This window comes from Bos taurus, chromosome 9 (genome assembly GCF_002263795.3).
Source record: "Bos taurus isolate L1 Dominette 01449 registration number 42190680 breed Hereford chromosome 9, ARS-UCD2.0, whole genome shotgun sequence".
Classification (NCBI taxonomy): domain Eukaryota; kingdom Metazoa; phylum Chordata; class Mammalia; order Artiodactyla; family Bovidae; genus Bos; species Bos taurus.
In genome coordinates, this window is record NC_037336.1 from 18,435,786 (window position 1) to 18,460,098 (window position 24,313).

The following is a 24,313-nucleotide window of genomic DNA, read 5'->3' on the forward strand; positions in this document are numbered from 1 at the left end:
TGTACTAGACCCCATGAGGACTTCAGCGAAGGAAAGCAAGGTAGATTTTCAGCTGAATTCTGAAAAATCTGTAGGACTGTTGAAGAGACACAAATTACCGGAATACTGCTGACTCATCTTTTTCTATTCACAGGCTTGTTTCCTGTCATAATTTATACTACAAATTTAAATGATTTTTAGAGAAACTGGAAAGATCCAAAAGATGAACAAATTTGCCCAGTAGATGGGAAATACCAGTATTAGGAGCAAAGACTGAATGGATTTGCCTCATTTCACACAGAACATACATGAGTGTTATGTTTAAATTCTTTGAAATTATTTAAGGTGTTTCAAGAGGAAATTAGGCTATTGTTCTCAGTGAGGAAAAACTCAAAATTGGAACAAAAATGATACTAACAAGAAGAATCTATCACTTTCAACAGAATAACCCCTGAAATCAAGCCAGGAACTAACTTCCATTTCTAGACATCTATTAAGAGTCAACCCTAATGGAATGATGGGTGATTTTCATTTTCTTCTCTGTATCTTGCTGGATTGTCAAAGTGGGCATTACCTTTTAAAATAAAACAATATCAAAAAATAAAAATTGAATGCTAACTAACATAGTTCAGATCCTCAGTTGCCAGAAAAAGAGGGTGAAGATGTACAATCCCTCCAGGTCTTTTATCCTATAAGGAAAAACTTCTTCCACAAATTAGGTTCTGTATCAATAACGTTTGTTAGACTGTTAATTATCCTAATGCAAAATCTAGGAATATTAATATATTCAATCAGTTCTTCAACATTCAAGTGATAATTATTAAGATCTTAACTGTTCGACCACTTGATGTTTACTTAACTTTAGCAACAGTTATGGATGGTGGTAGAGAAGGTGGGAGTCACAGATTTTCCCTTCAAAATAAAAATATTCAAAAGAATAAGTGTAATACAGAAAAGATCACATTGTACTAGCTGTTTCAGAAAAAAAGAAAACTAATTGTCCCACAGACTCGCCTTCCGAGTTTTAAGTAATTTCTTTCATATAAAGAAATAAGTATGACAATGAACATACAGGAATATATTCTGAACAGTTTGCTTCATTATACAGTAAAACTATAAAAACTGACCAACAAATTTACAAGGGAACATAAATAACTCTTTCACAAACAGTAATAAATCACATAAAAACTGAACAAAGTTTAATTATAGTGATATAATTAAATAGTGATACTTCTTGCTAAGACAGTGACACATACAGGAACACATATACATAACATCAGTTTTAAGCCTGGTTTCCTAAGAAAAAAGTACCTATACAAATCACTGTTAAATCACCTTTAATTACTTAGTCAATTTAAACCAAATAGGCCTAAAGCCAAACAAGGCTCTCTTAGTTTCCTAGAGCTAGCAATATTTTTACTAAATAAACTGAATCATTCCTCAAATTCTGTTTTGCAGGGATAGCCTGAACTTTCTAAATTGAGTACTCATTCCAGAGGACTAGATTGAGAAAACTCTATTTTGATGCCATCCTTTTTCTAAAGGACTTTTTCCTTACAGAATATTTGACGCTCACAGAGTTAAGGGACGCAGATGTAGGAATTCAGAGATGGAATGTTAATAAATACTGAGCAACAAAGAAAACACATCTTAGGAAATCAGGGCCTCTCAACATGGCTACAAATTTGCATCTCCTAAGGACTCTTTTTTTAAGTACCAGATCAATTAAAGCAGAATCTTTAAAATTTGAGTCCATGATTTAAAAAAAAAAAAAAATCACCAGACGATTCTAATACAGACAAAGAATTTCAAAGCATAGCAATAGATGAAATCAAGCAAACAATATAGACAGATTGAATGCGTTCAAAACAGAGATTTGTATTCCAAACCAAGAGTCAATTTCAAAGGGAATTAGAATATAAGTGATATTTTCTGTAACTCCAGAATACAAAGGTGATAATTTATAATAGCCACGGCACCAAGAAATTATCTGAGGGACTGATCGCTGAAACACTGAAAGAAAATAAAGCAGAAATCCTCCCTGATGCCCTATTCTTCAAGGTCTGCGGGTATAAACATCTAATAAAATCAAGCAGTGGACATATTAAGCTCTTGGTATTTCTGTGCTAGTGAGAATCAGCAGTTTTTAAAAAAGTGCTTCCAGGACTAATACATCTGTTGTATTTGGGGGTTGTTACCAACCTCAAAGTAAAAAGGCTTGAAATCAACTATATGAGCAGTTTTTAAGGCATTCATCCAAATTTGGATCATTTTCATCTAAATCCGTTTGCAAATAAGACATTTTTCAGCTTGAAAAATTAGAGAACTTCAGTGACTTTGAAATTTCACAGAAAGGTTCTTCAACTTTATGATGACCCACAGAATCACCAAACTCAGAATGGATCAACAATACAAAATTAAATTTTAACTACTAAGGGTGGAGATATACAAAATATTTTTCAGATAAACAACAAGGTACAGAGAGTAATAAACACTTGCATATCCATTACCTAGCTTAACTAAAACATCAAAAATACAATTAAAGTCTTCAGCATTCTTCCTCTTCCATTAACTCTCCCATTCTTACCAACCCTCTCAAAATGAATGGAGCTGTCCAAAAATCGTTGCTCATCATTTCCATAAAAGATTTTATAATTTAACCATATATGTATAAATCTCCAAACAATATACATATATGGGTTCTTTTATGTTTAAATTTTATAAAAATAGTATCATAATATATGTATCTTTCTCAGATAAAGATAGTTTTTTTATTTGATACTATATTATTGCAAGGTTTATCCATGTTCATGCAAATAATTCATTTTAACTGCTGTATATTAAACAGCACCACAGTTTGTCCATTGTCACACTACTAACATGCTGAAACATATTCTAATGTATGACTCTTGAATAGCAGAAATTTCTCCAGACAGTGCTTCTCAGACTTTAATGTGCATATAAATCATTTGAGCATCTAGTTAAAATGCAGGTTCTGATTTAGCAGGTCTGAGACTGGGTCTGATAGTTTATATTGTTAACAAGTTCCCTGGATATGCTATAGGCTGCACTGTTCAGCATGACAGTCACTAGCTATATGTGGTTATTTAAATTTAATTCAGTTCAGCTCAGTCCAGTCGCTCAGTCGTGTTCAACACTTTGCAACCCCATGAACTGCAGCACGCCAGGCCTCCCTGATGCTGCTGCTAAGTCGCTTCAGTTGTGTCCGACTCTGTGTGACCCCATAGATGGCAGCCCATCAGGCTCTCCCGTCCCTGGGATTCTCCAGGCAAGAACACTGGAGTGGGTTGCCAGGCCTCCCTGTCCATCACCAACTCCCAGAGTTCACTCAAACCCATGTCCATCGAGTCGGTGATGCCATCCAGCCATCTCATCCTCTGTCGTCCCCTTCTCCTCCTGCCCCCAATCCCTCCCAGCATCAGAGTCTTTTCCAATGAGTCAACTCTTCGCATGAGGTGGCCAAAGTACTGGAGTTTCAGCTTCAGCATCATTCCTTCCAAAGAAATCCCAGGGCTGATCTCCTTCAGAATGGACTGGTTGGATGTCCTTGCAGTCCAAGGGACTCTCAAGAGTCTTCTCCAACACCACAGTTCAAAAGCATCAATTCTTTGGCGCTCAGCTTTCTTCACAGTCCAACTCTCACATCCATACATGACCACTGGAAAAATCACAGCCTTGACTAGATGGACCTTTGTTGGCAAAGTAATGTCTCTGCTTTTCAATATGCTATCTAGGTTGGTCATAACTTTTCTTCCAAGGAGTGTCTTTTAATTTCATGGCTGTAATCACCATATGCAGTGATTTTGGAGCCCAAAAAATAAAGTCTGACACTGTTTCCACTGTTTCTCCATCTATTTCCCATGAAGTGATGGGACCAGATGCCATGATCTTCATTTTCTGAATGTTGAGCTTTAAGCCAACTTTTTCACTCTCCTCTTTCACTTTCATCAAGAGGCTTTTTAGTCCTCTTCACTTTCTGTCATAAGGGTGGTGTCATCTGCATATCTGAGGTTATTGATATTTCTCCCGGCAATCTTGATTCCAGCTTGTGCTTCTTCAATCATATAAATAAAAGTAGTTCTTCACCTGCACTTACCATATTTCAAGTACTCAGTAGTTACTGGACAGCGCAGAGGACATTACCATTATCTCAGAAATCTGGAATATTGAATAGCACTGCTCTGGAATCTTGTCTGATTACTCAAAGTGTTGTCTAAGGACCAGGAGGCAGCTCTTTAGAAACAGAATCTCAGGCTCCCTCTGATGAATCCCAACCTGCACTTTAGCAACATTCCTAATTGATTTGTTTCCTTCTTGAAGTTGCAGAAGCACTGTTTTAGGGTGTTTTAGACCTAAAAGTGGAATTGAGGGGTTGAAGGGCATGCATGTCTACAACTTCACCCAGCAGGCACAACTACTGAGCCGACATGCCGCAACTACTGAAGCCTTCACACCTTAGAGCCCGTGCACCGCAACGAGATACGACCAGGATGAGAAGCCCGTGCACCGCAACTAGAGAGCAGCCCCCACTCACCACAACTAGAGAAACACCCACGCAGCAACAAAGGCCCAGCACAGCCAAAAAATACTTTTTTTTTAATTAGTTTTTTAAAAAACAATTCTTTACTTAGTCTAAATACTACTCATTTGTTTATTATATACACTGTATTTATCTTCTTCCAGTCTGTGGCTTCTCTTTCACTTTGCTTACGCTGTCATATGATATACCTAAGTTTTTAATTTGATCAGTATCATCAGTCTCCATTCAGGTTACAGTGGCAGGACAATCTTCAGGACCACAGGACAACTAGTTTGAAGTATTCTCTTTCAATGTAAATTATTTCTCCCTTCATCTTAACTCAACTAGGAGTAAGGATTCTAATGATCCTATCTTCCACCAATGAAATCTTACCTTTATAAGCAAGCTTGAGGCTTCTATAAGCAACCAAGTAGTCTGACAACTGAAAAATACTGAGGGAATCACCCGACCCCTCTTCCATTCACATCCGTAAGTATTGGCCGTACTTTGAAACAGAGATTCTAGATCTACTGGAGCTTTTCTATAAGGAGAATGAGAAGGACCTCATTTATTATAGCTAATTTGATCCACAAATGTTTGTTTTATATTGTCTTTTTTCCCCCTGGATAAGCCAAAATGGGAAAATGTGCTAAGGCAAAAGGAGTTGGGGCTTCCCTGGTGGTCCAGTGGTTGAGAATCCACTTTGCAATGCAGAGGACACCAGTTCAATCCCTGGTCCGGGAAGATTCCACATGCTTCAGAGCAACTAAGCCCCTGTGCCACAACTACTGAGCCCTCACTCTAGAGCCCTCAAGACGCGACTACTGAAGCCCATGCACCTAGAGCCTGTACTCTGCAACGAGAGAAGCCACCAATGAAAAGCTCTCACATCACAACTAGAGAGTAGGCCCCACTCTCTAAAAACTAGAGAAAGTCCACACAGAACAATGAAGATCCAGGACAGCCAAAAATAATTTTTTAAATAAAGAAATAATTTTTTTTAAATGAGTTTGCTGTCCTCTATTCATTAAATAATGCAATCCATTAGGGAAAAAACCAATAAGTATAAATAGTAAACAAGAAGAAGCAACACAATTCAGATATAATTTTTTTAATTCTGAAACGTGTATATGGAAAAGTTACTGTTATAAAGGGGAAAATATGTTCACTATAAAGGGATTCCTCCTATTATTTATAATGACCTACTGATTAAACTTAGAAAAATATCAGATGTCTGGATCAACAATGGGACATCTTTCTATATTTCTAAATATCATTTGCTTATTCTACAAAATATATAAATATTTTATTTATATATAAATAAAATATATAAAATTATTATATAAAAGTGAAAAAGGTGGCTTAAAACTCAACATTCAGAAAACCAAGATTATGGCATCCAGTTCCATCACTTCATGCAAATAGATGGAGAAACAATGGAAACAGTGAGAGACTTTATTTTTGGGGCTCCAAAATCACCGCAGATGGTGACTGCACACATGAAATTAAAAGAAGCTTGCTCCTTGGAAGAAAAGCTATGACCAACCTAGACAGCGTACTAAAAAGCAGAGACATTACTTTGCCAATAAAGGTCCGTCTAGCCAAAGCTATGGTTTTTGCAGTAGTCATGTATGGATATGAGAGTTGGACTATAAAGAAAGCTGAGCCCCAGAGAATTAATGCTTTTGAACTGTGGTGTTGGAAAAGACTCTGGAGAGTCCCTTGGATTGCAAGGAGATCAAACCAGTCCATCCTAAAAGAAATCAGACCTGAATATTTATTGGAAGCACTGATGCTGAAGCTGAAACTCCAATACTCTGGCTATATGATGCAAAGAATTGACTCATTGGAAAAGACCCTGATGCTGGAAAGACTGAAGGCAGGAGGAGAAGGGGACAACAGAGGATGAGATGGTTGGATGGCATCACCGATGCAATGGACATGAGTTTGAGCAAGCTCCAGGAGGTGGTGATGGACAGGGAAGCCTAGCGTGCTTCAGGCCATGGGGTTGCAAAGAGTCAGACATGACTGAGTGACTGAACTGAACTGAACTGCTTCTATAAAATCAGCTCCAATAGCAACACTAGTATTCATTTATTTCACCCTTCCATTCATTTACTAAAAATATTTATTAACTATTGTAAGCCATAAGCTAGATTTATAAAGCTATGATGACAAATCAAAATGGAAAGTATGTTCTCCAGAATCTTTTAAAAATATTTATCAAGCACTCACTGAATAGTAGGCATAATGCTAAACTTTCTACATTCACTATCTTATTTTGTCTTCTCAAAAACTCAGCAATACTTCATTAAATGTTTATTGAGCACTCACTCTGTTCCAAACACTATTCAAAGCACTGAGGAGTCAGTAGTGGAAAAGGTTCCTGCTCTCATGGAACTTTAGAAAAAAGAAGATACACCACAAATAATTTTTCAAAAAGTATGTGGTACTGTATACACATATAGTATAAATGGTCTAAAAAAATACTACAGAGTAATGGGATGAAGAGTGCAATCTCAAACTTGGAGAGACTAACCTACCCTAGACACAAGGCCAGGGAGCAGCACTGTTTTGACTTCCATTCCATGCCAACTACTTCATCATCTCTTTATATTTTAGTGTTTACTTGCTTCTACATCTCATTTAGCACTGGACAGGATAAGGGAAAGAGGAGAAGGTGCAGAGAACTCCCCAGTGTGGCTCAGACACCAGACCCACAGAGAAGCAACTTAAGACTGTATCACCATCTTTGCCACTACTCCTCGTATCTCCTCCCTACTATTCAAACAAACTTGCCTCACTCTGAGCCTCAAACCAGTTCTTCAGAATTCTGGGTGCTGGTAAGGCAGCAAGATAATAATGATGTCCAGATCATAACAGAAGTTATGAAGAACAGTGTGATACCACAAAACTATGCATAACTGCCAACAGGAAAAATTAATTAAGAGGAATACAAAGTGTAAGTCACTCAGTTACATCCAACTCTTTGAGACCCCATGGACTGTGGTCCACCAGGCTTCTCTGTACATGAAATTTTCCAGGCAACAATACTGGAGAAGGTAGCCATTCCCTTCTCCGGGGGATATTCCCAGCACTGGCATTGAAACTGGGTCTTCTGCACTGCAAGCAGATTCTTTACCAAGTGAGCCAGCACAGAAACCCATCTTTAGAGTCTAAACATGAAGATTCCATTAATTTTCTTTGAAGACTCCAATTTTCCTTGGGATACTGAAGAACATAGCATATTTGAAATGGATATTTTATCTGACAGACATTTAATATTTTAGGTGATTTTTTTCAAAATAACTATCATTAACTAGGTAGTTCACAGTATACATCGTGGCTTCACATAATAGAATACAGTAATTCATTTACACACAAATATGTAAAATAAATATTATAATACAGAGAATATAAAAAGTAAAGCTTGTAAGTATTAAAATGAAAGTCTTTTTGAACAAAGAGCAGCCTTCCCACCCAAATTCTTGTTCTGAAATTCCATTCCTCACTATAAAGAATTCAGTGAAGGAAAAACTGACCAAAAGTATAGAGTAGGGAATGTATAAGATGAGTCTGGACATTTTGTAATAACAGATAGAAAGGAAATGATCAAAAACTCTGAAAAGGGGGACTACTAATCAAAAGAGCTCAGAAACCCAAAGAGAGGCACCAACCAGTCAAATATAGAACAATGTAAGCATCAGTAAAGATACTTACCATAGTAGACTAGGAGACAGCATGCATTGTGCTTAGTCACTCAATCGTGTCTGAGTCTTTGTGACCCCACGGACTGTATAGCACTCCAGGCTTCTCTGTCCATGGGATTCTCCAGGCAGGAATACTGGAGTGCGTAAGCCATTTCCTTCTCCAGGGGATCTTTCCAATCCAGGGATCAAACCCAGGCCTCCTGCATTGCAGGCATATTCTTTACCATCTGAGCTACCAGGGAAGCCCTAAAAGACATCAAATATATTTAAATCATGACTTCATCATGATTTTTAAAAATACTTGGTCACTACTAGAGAAATAAGTGTGGATGAAACTATATGATACCTGGCTTTTGCCTCAAAAGAATATGACAAAGGAAGCTGGTGAAGGTAAAAACAAATAACATTGGCATGAGTTGGTAACTGTTGAAACTGAGTGATGGTACATGGATATACACTATGATAGTCTATCTACTTTGATATATGTCTTAAATTTTCCAAAATAAAAAGTTAAAACAAAAGAATTCCATTTTTACCTTAAAAGTACTTTCAAAATTTCTGAAGAAAAATCTACAGTAAAGAATGCTTGAAAGCAGAAAAAAAAAATAGCATGAATGACAAGAATTCTGGTTACGATGCTATAAGACATAAATCAGAGTTAAATATTTAAATAATCAGAAAGGCAAGGTTATTCAAAACATCAAAATAGGCAGATGCAGACTGAACTATGCAGAGACACTGAGCAGAATTCAAAATAATCAAAACTATATTTTAAAATATTCTTTTTGAAAATTCAGAATTTGTAAATCACTTTGTTACCTAATGGTTTAATGGCAGACTCCAACAAAACTAACATTCTAGTCTGCTGCTGCTGCTGCTGCTGCTAAGTCGCTTCAGTCGTGGCCGACTCTGTGCAACCCCATAGACGGTAGCCCACCAGGCTCCCCCATCCCTGGGATTCTCCAGGGAAGAACACTGGAGTGGGTTGTCATTTCCTTCTCCAATGCATGAAAGTGAAAAGTGAAAGTGAAATCGCTCAGTCGTGTCCGACTCCCAGCAACCCCGTGGACTGCAACCCACCAGGCTCCTCCGTCCATGGGATTTTCCAGGCAAGAGTACCAGAGTGGGGTGCCACTGCCTTCTCTAAACATTCTAGTACAGTTTGTTTACAAACTGTAAATAAAATAAAATTACAAAGAAGATGAAGTTTGTCTTCAGTTCTACCTACCACTTCAACTGCCTTCCATTTACCCTTTAAAGATATCCAGGATCTTCTTCATCTCTTTTTTTTAATTAATTAATTTAATTGGAGGCTAATTACTTTACAATATTGTAGTGGTTTTGCCATACACTGACATGAATCAGCCATGGGTATACATGTGCCCCCCATCCTGAACCCCTCCCACCTCCCTCTCCATCCCATCCCTCAGGGTTGTCCCAACGCCCTGTTTCATGCATTATAAAAATCTTCTTTGAGAGAAGGATGTAATAAGCACATTCACACCAAACTGTAAATGACTCAAATGATTCACCACTGACTCCTGAGTGCCTATCTCACTCTTACACTTAGGTAGCTAAGCAAGCACATCTCTTACATTCATAAGAACCACAACAGTGATTATCACTAAGACATAAGACAGTAGATTCACCTGAAAAAAGAAAATCAGGAAAAAATTAGGAAAATTTTATTTTACTATAAATTCACCTTTCTTACACAATGCGTAACGCATATTTTAACGATTACATATTAAACAATACAACACTGTGACAGAAGAGGCAGTTTTAATAAGAATATATTACAACTCCCTTTTTATATAGCAAACAACTTAATGTAAGAAAAAAACTTGATGTAATAACTTCGATTTTGAAGAGCCAATGCTTCTTCAATCCCCCAAGTAAAATCTAAATTAAAGTACTTAATATTCCTAAGCTACTGCTATTGCTGCTACTGCTAAGTCGCTTCAGTCGTGTCCAACTCTGTGCGACCCCATAGATGGCAGCCCACCAGGTTCCCCCGTCCCTGGGATTCTCCAGGCAAGAACACTGGAGTGGGTTGCCATTTCCTTCTCCAATACAGTAAAGTGAAAAGTGAAAGTGAGGTCGCTCAGGCGTTCCCAACTCTTAGCGACCCCATGGACTGCAGCCTACCAGGCTCCTCCGTCCATGGGATTTTCCAGGCAAGAGTACTGGAGTGGGGTGCCACTGCCTTCTCCAAAGCTAAGCTTCCAGGAAATCAGTTAGTAAAAGGTGAATACAATTTACTGATAAATGTCCAATATCTTCCTTCACTCTTTTATTGATATTTTATTGATAAAACGGAATCAGATGTGACAACTTAGTTGTACTCTGCATACTCTTACTATACAATCCAGTAATGCACTACTTGATATTTACCCAAGGAGTTGAAAACTTAAATCCACACTAAAACCTGTGCAGACATTTACAGTAACTTTTCTATAATTGTCCAAACTTGAAAGCAACCAAGATGTACTTCAATTGGTGAATGGAAAGATAAACTGTGGTCTATTCAGACAGAGGAATATAATTAAGCACTAAAATAAAATGAGCTATCAAGCCAAAAAAAAAAGAAAGACATCTAAATGGGTGTTACTAAGTGAAAGAAGCCAATCTGAATAGGTTTTGTATGATCTCGACTTATGTGATATTCTGGAAAAGGCAAATGTATGGAGACAGGGAAAAGGTCAGTAATTGAGGCGGGGGAGGTAAGAACAGACAGAACAAGAGGATTTTACTAGTTGCTTTATTTTTTAAATGAAATACGTGTATACATATGAAATGAAATAAATGTAATATTTCGGAAAGTATTATTAGCCACTGGTACTGGAGTTCCATTTAGGAAACTGTCTTCATTTAGGAAAATGCTTTGATAAACTGCCATGCATGTGGAAGGTGAGGCCTTGAGAGTGAGGTGTTCAATGAGACTACAGTACAAGGAGAGAATATTATCTCCAATTACTTTAATAAACTTTTTTTTTATCCTGATGAAAATATCTATATAACTACCAGGAAAGCCATGGTAAAAATCATGTACATTCAAGTTATAAAAGATGATCTGAGTCTTTCAGCATTAGTATCCCACTCATAGTAGGTGCTGAATAAATGCTGAATTCGGATTTCCCTGGTGGCACAGGGGTAAGAACCCACCTGCTAATGCAGGGAACATGGTTCAATTCCTGGTCTGGGAAGATTCCACATGCAGCAGAGCAACAAAGCCTGTGCACCACAACTACTGAAGCCCGCGTGCTCTAGGGCCCTCGAGCAACAACTAATGAGTGCCTGTGCCACAACTACTGAAGCCCGCAACCTAGAGCCTACGCTCCAAACAAGAGAAGCCACAGCAATGAGAAGCCCACGCACCACAACTACAGAGTAGCTCCTGCTCTCCGCAACTAGAGAAAGCCCACGTGCAATAATAGAGACCCAGCAGAGCCAAAAATACTCAGGTCTCCTGCACTGTAGGCAGATTCTTTACCATCTAACTCAGCAGGGAAGTCCCAAAAATAATAAATAAATATAAATATGGCAGTGTATTGTTGTTATTGTTGTTGTTCAGTCGCTAAGTTGTGTCTGACTGTTTGTGATCCCATGAACTGCAGCACACCAGGTTTCCCTGTCCTTCACTATCTCCCAGAGTTTGCGCAAACTCATGCCCATTGAGTTGCTATCTAACCATCTCATCCTCTGCTGCCCCGTTTTCCTCCTGCCCTCAATCTTTCCCAGCATCAGGGTCTTTTTCAAAGAGTCAGCCCTTCGCATCAGGTGGTCAAAGTATTGGAGCTTCAGCTTCAGCATCAGTCCTTCCAAAGAATATTCAGAGTTGATTTCCTTTAGGATTGACTAGTTTGATCTCCTTGCAGTCCAAGGGACTCTCAAGAGTCTTCTCCAGCACGACAGTTCAAAAGCATCAATTCTTCAGTCTTCAGCCTGTTTTATGGTCCAATTCTCACATCCATACATGACTACTGGAAAAACCATAGCTTTTTCAGTTTTCAAAAAAACTATAGACTTTTGTCAGGAAAGTGATATTTCTGTTTAATATGCTGTCTAGGTTTGTCATAGTTTTTCTTCCAAGGAGCAACCATCTTTTAATTTCATGGCTACAGTCACTGACTACAGTGATTTTGAAGCCCAAGAAAATAAATCTATCACTGTTTCTACTTTTTCCCCCATCTATTTGCCATGAAGTGATGGGACCAGATGCCATGATCTTAGTTCTTTGAATGCTGAGTTTTAAGCCAGCTTTAGCAGTGTGTACATGTCAAGAAATTTTTTCTAATAAATATTTAATTAATGAATAAAGTAATTGCTGAAAGAACATATAATTTCATTTTTCTTGTTTTTTTGGTTTTCGTTAGTCTAGAAGTGAAATTTATATATGTATTGCTTTACACTTTTTTTGTCATGCTTTTCTGAAAACACAAATAACACACTATTTTATCAAGTGTTTGATGGAGTAGGAAGCCTGTCAATCTGAATTAGAGAGAATATTTGGAGTAATGGAAATCTTATGGTGTGAAACCTTTTGAAGAGTTAATGGACTTTTGCTTCAGGAAGGAAAATAAGCACTTGTCAACTTAGCTCGGATCAAGCATTTCAAGGGTAATGTTCATAGAATGTTTGGTGAGAAAAAAAAAAAAGGAAACAACAGAACAGAATAGTTCTTACAAAAACTATCTCCCTACAACAAGAAATAAACACAATAAATTGCACTATAAAGTAAGTTAGAGGTATACATAAGATGCATGCAATGCAATTTTAGTCCTCAACACTGTCTCTTTGCTTTTCACTAATAAAATAAGCTTGATTATTGAAAGCACTCACCCTTTGATTTTTAAACATTGTGTTCAGAGAGAAGATCATGCTACAGAAGTACCAAAATACGAAGGCATAGAATAAAAGGTAAATGAGGAATCTGAGATGTAAGTAGGGCAGGTGTCTTGGCCAATTTCACAGAGCTAATCAGGAGCAGGGCCAGAGGAAAGAATGCAACAGAACCAAGAATTCTACTTTTTCTTTCCTACAATCCAAATAATCAAAATAGTGTAATACTAGCAGGTCAGCTTTTAGACTTAACCTCAGGAATCTCGTGATTTTAGAAACAAGAATTTTAGTTTGGGACTTAACTGGCAGTCCAACAGTTAAGACTCCACTCTTCCACTGCAGGGGGCACAGGTTCAACACCTGGTTGGGGAACTAAGATTCCACATGCTTCACAGTGTGGCCAAAGAGTTAAAAAAAAAAAAAGATTTTACTTTGTTAAAAAAAAAAAAGTCTCCTGCATAATACTGCCTAAAATTTCTTGAATAAGAAACAGAGCCTTTAATTAACAAAAAAGAAAAGATTAAAAGGCCAGAATAAACACATTCATGTAAATGTTCTCACATGCAAATGAAAAATGAAATCTCTTAATAGAGATAAATGACTAGAAATGTACTAGAAGTGGTGTACATGAAGGGTAAGACTGAGTTCTCTGAAGGAGGAAAGGTTGTTAAAAGGTGACAATGCAGTGACTTCTCAGTTTCTCCCTGCACTAAAATCTGTATAGAATACTGATTAGAAGCATAAACTTGAGAGTGAGAATTTCACACAAATAATACCTAGATATATGACCAAGGCCAATCATTTCTGAGCCTCAGTCTTCTCATTGTTAAAATAAGGACATCAATATCTATTTTAAATGGTTGTATGCCAAAGATGGAGAAGCTCTATACGATCAACAAAAACAAGACCAGGAGCTGACTGTGGCTCAGATCATGAACTCCTTATTACCAAATTCAGACTGAAATTGAAGAAAGTAGGGAAAACCACTAGACCATTCAGGTATGACCTAAATCAAATCCCTTATAATTATACAGTGGAAGTGAGAAATAGACTTAAGGGCCTAGATCTGATAGATAGAGTGCCTGATGAACTATGGACTGAGGTTCGTGACATTGTACAGGAGACAGGGATCAAGACCATCCCCATGGAAAAGAAATACAAAAAAGCAAAATGGCTGTCTGGGGAGGCCTTACAAATAGCTGTGAGAAGAAGAGAAGCAAAAAGCAAAGGAGAAAAGGAAAGATATAAGCAACTGAATGCAGAGTTCCAAAGAACAGCAAGAAGAGATAAGAAAGCCTTCCTCAGTGATCAATGCAAAGAAACAGAGGAAAACAACAGAATGGGAAAGATTAGAGATCTCTTCAAGAAAATTAGAGATACCAAGGGGACATTTCATGCAAAGATGGGCTCGATAAAGGACAGAAATGGTATGGACCTAACAGAAGCAGAAGATATTAAGAAGAGGTGGCAAGAATACACAGAAGAACTGTACAAAAAAGATCTTCATGACCCAGATAATCACGATGGTGTGATCATTGACCTAGAGCCAGGAATCCTGGAATGTGAAGTCCAGTGGGCCTTAGAAAGCATCACTACGAACAAAGCTAGTGGAGATGATGGAATTCCAGTTGAGCTATTCCAAATCCTGAAAGATGATGCTGTGAAAGTGCTGCACTCAATATGCCAGCAAATTTGGAAAACTCAGCAGTGGCAACAGGACTGGAAAAGGTCGGTTTTCATTCCAATCCCAAAGAAAGGCAATGCCAAAGAATGCTCAAACTACTGCACAATTGCGCTCATCTCACATGCTAGTAAAGTAATGCTCAAAATTCTCCAAGCCAGGCTTCAGCAATACGTGAACTGTGAACTTCCTGATGTTCAAGCTGGTTTTAGAAAAGGCAGAGGAACCAGAGATCAAATTGCCAACATCCGCTGGATCATGGAAAAAGCAAGAGAGTTCCAGAAAAACATCTATTTCTGCTTTATTGACTATGCCAAAGCCTTTGACTGTGTGGATCACAGTAAACTGTGGAAAATTCTGAAAGAGATGGGAATACCAGACCACCTGACCTGCCTCTTGAGAAATCTGTATGCAGGTCAGGAAGCAACAGTTAGAACTGGACATGGAACAGACTGGTTCCAAATAGGAAAAGGAGTACGTCAAGGCTGTATATTGTCACCCTGCTTATTTAACTTATATGCAGAGTACATCATGAGAAATGCTGGACTGGAAGAAGCACAAGCTGGAATCAAGATTGCTGGGAGAAATATCAATAACCTCAGATATGCAGATGACATCACCCTTATGGCAGAAAGTGAAGAGGAACTAAAAAGCCTCTTGATGAAAGTGAAAGTGGAGAGTGAAAAAGTTGGCTTAAAGCTCAACATTCAGAAAACAAAGATCATGGCATCCAGTCCCATCACTTCATGGGAAATAGATGGGGAAACAGTAGAAACAGTGTCAGACTTTATTTTGGGGGGCTCTGATATCACCGTAGATGGTGACTGCAGCCATGAAATTAAAAGACGCTTACTCCTTGGAAGGAAAGTTATGACCAACCTAGATAGCATATTCAAAAGCAGAGACATTACTTTACCAACAAAGGTCTAGTCAAGGCTATGGTTTTTCCTGTGGTCATGTATGGATGTGAGAGTTGGACTGTGAAGAAAGCTGAGCACCGAAGAATTGATGCTTTTGAACTGTGGTGTTGGAGAAGACTCTTGAGAGTCCCTTGGACTGCAAGGAGATCCAACCAGTCCATTCTGAAGGAGATCAGCCCTGGGATTTCTTTGGAAGGAATGATGCTAAAGCTGAAACTCCAGTACTTTGGCCACCTCATGCGAAGAGTTGACTCATTGGAAAAGACTCTGATGCTGGGAGGGATTGGAGGCAGGAGGAGAAGGGGACAACAGAGGATGAGATGGCTGGATGGCATCACTGACTCAATGGGCGTGAGTCTCAGTGAACTCCGGGAGTTGGTGACGGACAGGGAGGCCTGGCATGCTGCGATTCATGGGGTCGCAAAGAGTCAGACACAACTGAGCGACTGAACTGAACTGATGGGGATGAAAAGAGTTGGTACATGGAAAGAATCTGGCACAATGCCTGGCATATAATAAACAATTAATACATGTTTGTCATTAATATCAATTCACATACCTCTTGAGCACATTGACTTGTTAGGAGTAAATATATTCAAGTCTCATTCATTAGTGTTCAGCAAAGACTATTGTTTCAGCAGTGGTATTGTAGCCCTTTCAAATTAGATCACAGTATATTTTGATGCCAATAAAAAATATAGTCCCTCAAAGTAAACCTGGACTTCCCTGATAGCTCAGATGGTAAAGAATCCACCTGCCAATGCAGAAGACACAAGAGACATGGGTTAAATCCCTGGATTGGGAAGATCCCCTAGAGAAGGAAATGGCAAGCCATTCCAGTAGCGGTCACAAAGAGTAGGACACGGCTGAGCAACTAACACATAAAAAATAAAGCTGCCTTATTCTTCTTAAAAATTTGCTTCAGTATCCCTGGAGAAGGAAATGGCAAACCACTCCAGTATTCTTGCCTGGAGAATCCCATGGACAGAGGAGCCTGGCAGGCCACAGTCCACAGGATTACAAGAGTCAGACACGACTTATTGACTAAACCACCACCATGAACCACGTGATGTAATGGATGTGTTAATTACTTGGATTGTGGTCATCATTTCACTATACTACATTACATACCTTTAGAAAACTCATATATTGTACAACCTGCATGTGTGTGCGCTAAGTAGTTCAGTCACGTCTGACTCTTTGCAACCCTACAGACTGTAGCCTGCCAAGCTCCTCTGTCCGTAGAATTCTCTAGGCAAGAATACTGGAGTGGGTTGCCATGCCCTCCTCCAGGGGATATTCCTGGCCCAGAGATCGAACCCATGTCTCTTTCATCTCCTGCATTGCCAGGCAGGTTATTTACCACTAGCGCCACCTGGGAAGCCCATGGTACAATCTAAATAAACACAATTTTTATTTGTCAACCATACTTCAGTAAAGTTGAAAAAAATACCTTTAGATTAAAAGTTTCAATCACTAAAAAAAAAAAAAATCTGTTTTATATTGTTAAATTTGATTTTTCTTATCTTTGTACTTCACCCAGATATACTTCAGTTTAACTTTTATGATTACAAAATAAAAAGCATACAAATGAATGCTTTAATTAAATACCTTGGTTTGAGAGCAAATTCAGTGTTAAGTCCCTATCAATAACTTTTTTAGAGTTGTGTCTGCTGGTCAAATGTACCCATATTTGATGTGATATTGGTTAATAAAAAGATTCTTGAGTGGCAAAATCTCTATGAAGAGAAGACAATTTACATTTTAAACACTTTTTAGCATAACAATTATAGGATATTTCTAGATATCTGGACCAGCAACATCGTATCTTGGGGAACTAGTTAGAAATGTACATTTCAGACCCCACCTAAAGCTAATGAATCAGAAATTGAGAACACAAAGACCAACAGTTATGTTTTAATAAGCCCCCCAAGTGATTCTGATGCATGCTGAAATTTGAAAATCACTAGTCTAAACTCTATAGTCAATATGGCTGCATGCTTTAGATACCCCAAGTTGAAGATTCCTAACAGCTCAGAGGCTGCACTTGCAGATGATAGAGAACATAGAATTCTTTTTTTTTACTGGAGTATAATTGCTTTACAATGCTGTGTTAGTTTCTGCTGTACCACAAAGTGAATCAGCTATATATCCCCTCCTTCTTAAATCTCCCTTCCACTGCCCCCATCCCACTCCTCTAGAGACCCTAGAATTCTTGCCCCATGCCTTGTGATTCACGAGAGGAAGCTCCTTACTCCACCACCAATTAACAAAAGCCCATGAAGTATAAAAGGGAAAGATATGGCAAAACTTTAAGTCTTACAATCTCGGATCAAAATTAGACAGCAGAAGGTCTTGAATTTTAGTCCCTATAGGGTATCCTTAGAAGCATCTTCCCAGGTGGCACAGTGGTAAAGAATCTGCCTACCAATGCAGGAGACACAAAAGACATGAGTTCGATCCCTGGATCAGAAAGATCTCCCAGAATAGGAAATGGCAACCCACTCCAGTATTCTTTCCTGGAAAATCCCACAGACAGAGGAGCATGGTGGGCTACAGTCCATGGGGTCACAAAGAGTCAGACATGACTGAGCAACTAAGCAGGCATGCCAGGTAGCCCTAACCAGGGTCAATCCAGCTACAATTAGAGTAAGGAATTCCTTTGCACCATGCCCTGCAGTGAAACTGAATAATGTTGGCCAGTGACAGCAGCAACACAGAGGCCTTCAGGGGAGACTTGACTTGAAAGATCCTTTCAATATTTCAATTCCCTTTTAAGAGAAAAATCAAAATACCTTAAAGGCTTACAGCATTTTGATGAATTTAAATTCTGGGCTTCTAAACTATCAGATTGGAAACTGTAGGCCTCAAAGTTATTTCAAAGGATTATCAGTCTGTAAGCACACTAGTGCTTCCCTGGTGGCTCAGTGGTAAAGAATCCACTTGCAACGCAGGAAACTTGGGCTTGATCCCTGAGTTGGAAAGAGCCCCTGGAGAAGGAAATGGCAACCCACTCCAGTATTCCTGCCTGGGAAATCCCATGGAGAGAGGAGCCAAGTGGGCTAAAGTCCATGGGGTCGCAGAAGAGTTGGACACAACTTAGCGACTCAACGCCAACAACAAGCACAGTAGGCACTGTAAGTAAACGATAAATAACAAAGCAGTCAATATCCATTCATCACTCAGTCTGTGCCAGGAACTGACATGTATTCACTCACTCAAGCTTCCCAACAGCCCAATGTGGTGGGTACTTTAACGGAGACTTAGAAAGTAATTTATCCAAGGTCACATGCCTAGCAGGTAATGTTATTGAAAGCAGTCTGATTAGAGAATAAATACTCTTAACACTATCATTTGGGCTCAGAAATGGACAAGCTATATCTGAGAAACTGAGTCGCTACACTAGAGAAATTTTTACATGAGGTACTAAGGAACAACAGAAGACAGGATGTATTCTAAGAGGCAGAAGAACCAGGCACAATAAGTTCGATCAAGTAACAAAGTCTTAGTTTGCCGAATTTTTATACATTCTGCATAGGTGTCATTCAATCTGCCCCAGCCTAGCTATCTGCAATCATGTCTGTGGCCTTTGAGAAAGAAGACTTTGGTGAAAGCTGAACAGTCATTTTATAAAACCTAGTAAAATTTACTACTGCTAAGGAGACCGCTAATGGAGAGTAACACTAAAAGCAAATGGATGAGGGCATTTTTCTTGGCTTCCCTTTCCCTTCCCTTCCTCCAACCCCGTTCTACATGTAAAAGCAGTATATTAAGTATAGCCAGGCTTCTTGGGAACTAGAAACTGGGAAATCCAGAGCATAGATCCTGTGACTTCCCTGGAAGTTCAGTGGTTGAGACTCTGTGCTTTCACTGCAGGGAGTGCAAGTTTGATCTCTGGTTGGCGAACTAGGATCCCACATGTAGCACAGAGCAGCAGAAAAATAATAATAAAAGAGCATAGATCCTTCTTGCTGTCTCTCAGGAGCTGCCTAGCCGCTCATCTTTTTTTTTTTTTTTTTCTTCCTGCCATGGCTGAGTACACTGATTTTGATAACTATTATAAAATTGAGCTTGAACCTCAATTCTAACCCTTACTATCTAAAAGACCATAGATAAACAGTTTAACCTCTTCAGGCTTCCGTTATTTATAAAATGTAATAATAATTAGTACCTATTTCAAATGTAATGATATGTTACCCTGTAGACAGAATAAGGATGTACTCATTGTACCAGCAAAGCAGGGTTGTCAAGATGAAATGATAAAACATTTTAATGGGTATGAAAAAGCATCAAAATAGTCATTAAAGAAGTAATTCTTGCAACTAATTGTTATTATTTGAAATTATACTTGGTATGTGCTCGCACTAGAGAAGTGATGACAAAGCACCATGATCTTTTCAGGAAGCAGCAGTTAGAACTGGACATGGAACAACAGACTGGTTCCAAAGAGGAAAAGGAGTTTGTCAAGGCTGTATATTGTCACCCTGCTTATTTAACTTATATGCAGAGTACATCATGAGAAACGCTGGACTGGAAGAAATACAAGCTGGAATCAAGATTGCCGGGAGAAATATCAATAATCTCAGATATGCAGATGACACCACCCTTATGGCAGAAAGTGAGGAGGAACTAAAAACCCTCTTGATGAAAGTGAAAGTGGAGAGTGAAAAAGTTGGCTTAAAGCTCAATATTCAGAAAACGAAAATCATGGCATCCGGTCCCATCACTTCATGGGAAATAGATGGGGAAACAGTGGAAACAGTGTCAGACTTTATTTTTCTGGACTCCAAAATCACTGCAGATGGTGACTGCAGCCATGAAATTAAAAGGCGCTTACTCCTTGGAAGGAAAGTTATGACCAACTTAGATAGCATATTCAAAAGCAGAGACATTACTTTGCCAACAAAGGTTCTTCTAGTCAAGGCTATGGTTTTTCCTGTGGTCATGTATGGATGTGAGAGTTGGACTGTGAAGAAGGCTGAGTGCCAAAGAATTGATGCTTTTGAACTGTGGTGTTGGAGAAGACTCTTGAGAGTCCCTTGGACTGCAAGGACATCCAACCAGTCCATTCTGAAGGAGATCAGCCCTGGGATTTCTTTGGAAGGAATGATGCTAAAGCTGAAACTCCAGTACTTTGGCCACCTCATGCGAAGAGTTGAGTCACTGGAAAAGACTCTGATGCTGGGAGGGATTGGGGGCAGGAGGAGAAGGGGACGACAGAGGATGAGATGGCTGGATGGCATCACTGACTCGATGGACGTGAGTCTCAGTGAACTCCGGGAGTTGGTGATGGACAGGGAGGCCTGGCGTGCTGCGATTCATGGGGTCGCAAAGAGTCGGACACGACTGAGCGACTGATCTGATCTGATCTGATTGCAATTGTAAGTCTCAATATGGGCTGTGTTCATAAGCATAGATATGAGGGTCAAAAGAGACAGAATGTGCTTGAAGCAATGTGTGCCCAGAGTGAGCTCTCAGTAAATGCTGTTATCATAATTTGCATACTAGCTTTCACTCATACCGCCTGCAGCCTCGTAACTTTGACTCATAAAGCCACCTCTAACCTTCCTCTTCAACACCTTTCAACTCAAGTCCACCATAACTGAACACAACATTCTATGTCTTTTAGTTCAAATTCTCAAGGGCGAAAAAAAAAAAGAATGGATTGGACCCAAGCAATTGTAGGCTGAAGTGGAGGTTGGTGGAGCAGAGTTGAATTACAGTTACAGACCTCCTAAGCCTCTTCCTTTTTTTCTTTCAACACAGGCTATAATTATAGTCTGAGAAGTCAGTTTTCACTAGTTTCTGCTGTGGTTAGGAAGAAACCCTCAAATCTTGTTGTTTATAAGAATGATGGTTTATCTCTGGCTAACATCACATCATAAACTGGATGGAGACTGACTGTGGTTCTGTCCCACACATATTTCTAGGAGCCAAGCAGAAGGAACATCCCCATCCGTGATGAACACTTCTTGTGAAAAAAAAGAACGATTGACAGCAAGTAACAGTTTTCCTTAGATAATATATATCTACCATTCATGTTCACATTAGCTGAAGAAGAGCACAGGGGCAAGCCAGGGCTGAGAAAGCTAATCCTCCTACAGGAAAAGCCGTGAATAGCTGAGGAAAATAATACAACCTAGCAATATGGAGGATCAAGTCTTTTAAAATATTATCTGTGAAAACAGTAATACTTAAGTACAAAACTTACTAAGTAACATACATTTTGGGGAACTGACACTTTAAAATGTTACACTGAGTTCTCTCAAGCCACTGGACAATCTGAAGAAGTTTCTAGTCAGCATGATGAGATAGAAATTCATGTTTTTCACACATAAACCAGTTAATATCAAAGTGTTTGAGAGACAACAAAGCTATAAACATATGTGTGATGCTGAATTTTAATAGACTGTACATACCTTTCCATACTTGATGCATACATACCTCAAGAGAGCCATTTTTAATTTTTTTAATAAATGAAGAAATCTCATGAACTATTTCCTGCAGCATTAACTTTAAGCACTTGAAGCTTATTAGGATTTTTGGCTTCATTAAAATGTGAATTTAGGAGATTATTTTGGTTAAATTAGTTTTAAATACTATGGGGAGCATCAATACTTAGGTGTCATAAAAATTTAGTAATCATATGTCATATACTTCCAGAACAGTCCAAGGATACTGTAGATGATACTGTATAGTGAAACTATTCTTTTCCAAATTGACCATAATACAGTAAGCCAAAAACGCACAATTCAGGTATCCACAATTAGCAGCAAAAGGCATGATTGCATATTTTATGCTATATGAATAAACATGCTGACTCTAAATTTAAACTTTCAAGAGTTCAATCACTGTCTTCTCTACAGAAATCAAAGTTTTTCATTATTCTCCCTACTCTGTCTCTGACTTGTACAGTCAGCTGCTCCTTGGGTCAAGGGGCCATTATGGCTCTAGCTTCCAAGAAACCTACAGCAAATCCAGGGTAGGAGTCACGCAAAGCAGTGATTGAAGTCTTACAGAGACAAATCAGTATTTTTATCCTACTTCAGTCAAGTATTTATTTGATAATGAAAGTAAAAGAAACTATCTCTCTGAGAAGTCATATTGCTTTATTTTCCACATATCTTTAAGTTAAAGCCAATGATGTAAGATATGAAAAGATTATTTTATGCTAAAATTTTATTACAAGCATTAACTTTTTTGAGTATTATGGATCTTCCTTAAAGGCAAGGCAATTTTATCTATCAGGCACTATAACTACAGTGCTTAAGCCTAAGTTCGTGTGAGTGTGTTTGTGCTCAGTCGCATCCGACTCTTTGTGACCCCATGCACTGTAGCTCACCAGGCTCCTTTGTCCATTGCATTCTCCAGGCAAGAATGCTGGAGTGGGCTGCCAGATCCTCCTCCAGGGGATCTTTCCAACCCAGGGGTTGATCCTGCATCTCCTGAGTCTCTTACATTGCAAGCGGATTATTTTACCCCTGAGCCATTGGGGAAGCCCCAGGCCTAAGTTTACTTAACAAAAAACTTTTTTTTAAACTTTCTTACCCCAAACTTTTTTTTTTTAGTGCCTTCAAACAGACACACACACACACACACACACACAACCAGTTTTGAAAACAGAAAGTCCAATTATCTAAAGCAAAAGTGTAATAATTATAATCAGGGATTTTTTCTTAAGGTCAGAATCATCTAATACATACTGTAGCCTTAAAAATGTCATTAGTATTCTTTTTAATGGCTGAGTAATACTCCATTGTGTATATGTACCACAGCTTTCTTATCCATTCATCTGCTGATGGACATCTAGGTTGCTTCCATGTCCTGGCTATTATAAACAGTGCTGTGATGAACATTGGGGTACACGTGTCTCTTTCCCTTCTGGTTTCCTCAGTGTGTATGCCCAGCAGTGGGATTGCTAGATCATAAGGCAGTTCTATTTCCAGTTTTTTAAGGAGTCTCCACACTGTTCTCCAAGGTGGCTGTACTAGTTTGCATTCCCACCAACAGTGTAAGAGGGTTCCCTTTTCTCCACACCCTCTCCAGCATTTATTGCTTGTAGACTTTTGGATCGTAGCCATTCTGACTGGTGTGAAATGGTACCTCATAGTGGTTTTGATTTGCATTTCTCTGATAATGACTGATGTTGAGCAGTCTTTTGAAATGTCTATTTAGTTCTTTGGCCCATTTAAAAAGAATACATTTGAATCAGTTCTAATGAGGTGGGTGAAACTGGAGCCTATTATACAGAATGAAGTAAGCTAGAAAGAAAAACACCAATACAGTATATTAATGCATATATATGGAATTTAGAAAGATGGTAACAATAACCCTGTGTACGAGACAGCAAAAGAGACACTGATGTATAGAACAGTCTTTTGGACTCTGTGGGAGAGGGAGAGGGTGGGATGATTTGGGAGAATCGCATTGAAATATGTATAATATCATATATGAAATGAGTCGCCAGTCCAGGTTCGATGCAGGATACTGGATGCTTGGGGCTGGTGCACTGGGACGACCCAGAGGGATGGTATGGGGAGGGAGGAGGGAGGAGGGTTCAGGATGGGGAACACATGTAAACCTGTGGCGGATTCATTTTGATATATGGCAAAACCAATACAATATTGTAAAGTTAAAAAAT

General features: G+C 38.8%; 1 long non-coding RNA gene across 7 annotated transcripts in view; it reads right to left on the minus strand.

Annotated features, from left to right (window-relative positions):
* The window catches only part of LOC101903114 (uncharacterized), a 274,464-nt gene that overhangs the window by 242,153 nt on the left and 7,998 nt on the right, over nucleotides 1-24,313 (minus strand). For all 7 annotated transcript variants that reach the window (XR_009495960.1, XR_009495965.1, XR_003036281.2 and 4 more), the window contains one exon: nucleotides 8,240-8,475. This is a non-coding gene — a long non-coding RNA (uncharacterized lncRNA). The remainder of the gene's footprint in view (nucleotides 1-8,239; nucleotides 8,476-24,313) is intronic.